The following is a 2,366-nucleotide window of genomic DNA, read 5'->3' on the forward strand; positions in this document are numbered from 1 at the left end:
CTGAGTGCTAGTCATAAGTGCCCAACAAGCCAATCACGTGAGTGATGGCACGTGTGACTTGATACAGAATCTTTTTGCTTATTATATTTTGGCGTATATCACTTTATAACTATTGCATAAATGCATATATATTGTGATGTCCTTGGATTTGTGCAATGGGAATCGGATCGTGATGAGATCACGATAATGAGATCGATTCACCTTTAAACACATATCCTAAATAATCCCGGTCATAGGTTACTCGAGAGGGACATCGTGATAACCGGATAGACTGGTGTGCTGTATACCCGTCCATATGATGGATGCAGCTGGTCTCATAGCTGCTCGTGTAGGGACACTAGGGATACAGTACAGGTGCTCATTGGAGAATGAGTTCACTGATTGATCCGCTTACGGAATGCTGGATGGTTGATGATGCCTTATTGTCAGACAACGATTCCGTAGTCCTAGTGGTGTATCTGGTTCTTAGACTTGAGACACCAAGGATGTCCTGTATGAGTGCTCCACTCTTTGATACCAGACTTATAGGTTTGACTGTTCCCAGATCTAGTACAGCTGGTCATTGGGAGTGGTAGTCGACCTTACGAGGGCTATTGAGTGTCGATAGAGGATCATCCACTCTCGGTATCATGAGAGGAATATCCCATGTGTTCTTGCTCAGACAAATCCCTGGCCAGGGTCATTCGGGTTGAGAGAGAAAGAGTTCTCCGGGAGAATCCGATTAGAGCGAGACTCAAGTAGAAACCGTATGGGTCTGACAGCACCATGCTCGATATACGGTCTCTGGGATATTAGATGGATGAGGGACTATAGGTACATGGTAACTGAGGACAGACAGGTCCAATGGATTGGATTCCCCTGTATCGTCTGGGGACTACGGCGTAGTGGCCTAGTACTTCCGTAGTCGATGAGTCGAGTGAATTATTACAGAGATAATAATTCACTTAGTTAGAAGGAGTTCTGACAGGTATGACTCACGGCCAGCTCGATATTGGGCCTAGAGGGTCACACACATATGGTAGGCATTGCGATGAGTAGAGGTTCGGATATGAGATATCCGACGGAGCCCTTGTCTTATTGGATGCAGATCCAATACCCACTAGGGAAAGGACCCATTAGGGTTTTGACACGGGATCTCTATAAATAGGAGGGATTCACAGCCTCATAGGCTAGAGTCTTTGCTTGCCCTTCCTATTCTCCTCTCCCTCTCCACCTCAGAGTAGGCCTGGAGTTTTGAGGAGCATCGTCGCAACCCTGCTGTGTGGATCACCGCTAGAGAGGAGGACGCTTGACCTCCTTCACCCTCTCCTAAGGATCTGCAAGGAAACAGGGATATACGATCTCCCTAGGTAACACAATCTCTATACGCAGTTTTGTGTTTTGCGGATTTTTGCGCACCAATCTTCGCACGACGACGAACATCTTTTTGGGAATCGGGGATTTTGTTTTCTTGTTCTTCCGCTGCGCATATGATGTCGCCCCCTTATGATTTCCCAACAGTGGTATCAGAGCCAGGTTGTTCGTGCAAATGATTGGTTTTGAACTGCGTGTATTGTGTTTAAGAAGAATTTTGACGTCAAAATCGTTGACGCAAAAGCAAGGAAGGGCAACAACAGTTGCTGCCCTCGATCTGCATGCCTGTAGCCACCTGCAGCGGCAGCCGCAGCCGCAGCCAGGCAGCACAGCGCCGGCGCATGCGCAAGCGCTGTGCCTGCAGCAGGCTTGCTGCCGGCGGGGCTGGCAACCCACGGGCAGAGGCGCCGCAGGGCAGCGGCGCCTACCGCCGAAAGGAAGCGGCGCCTGCCGCCGCAGGGCAGCGACGCGCGACGCCTGCCGCCGCAGGGCAGCGACGCGCGACGCCTGCCGCCGCAGGGCAGCGACGCGCGACGCCTGCCGCCGCTACTCCCGCGGGCGAAACCCCCCTCACAGGGGCGGCCGCCTGGCGGGACAGCACCGCCTGCGGAGGTAGCGGCGCCCGAAGGGGGCGCCCACCCGCAGCGGCGTCGCCGCCAGCGGGCGTGCCGCCTGCAGGCGAGGGCAGTGCCCTCGCCCCGCCGCACAGGCGCCGCCGGCAGGGTGGCGGCGGCGGCAGCAGCAGAGGGGGAATTAGGGTTTTGGGCAAAAAGACAGTTTTGCCCCTATGAATTTGATAAATTCCAGTTTCTGTCTTTTGTCCAAATTACGAAAATACCCTTAGGAATTGAGAAATTCCCTACATGTCCCTGATTTCAGAAAATATTAATTAATTAAAAGGTTTAGTTGATTATTATTTTTATTATTATCTAGTAGTCCTACATTATGATGATTATTTATACATGTGATGTATGATGAGTGGACGGATGATCATGGACCGTGTGATGTGTGTA

This window comes from Musa acuminata, chromosome BXJ2-7 (assembly GCF_036884655.1).
Source record: "Musa acuminata AAA Group cultivar baxijiao chromosome BXJ2-7, Cavendish_Baxijiao_AAA, whole genome shotgun sequence".
In the NCBI taxonomy this organism is placed as follows: domain Eukaryota; kingdom Viridiplantae; phylum Streptophyta; class Magnoliopsida; order Zingiberales; family Musaceae; genus Musa; species Musa acuminata.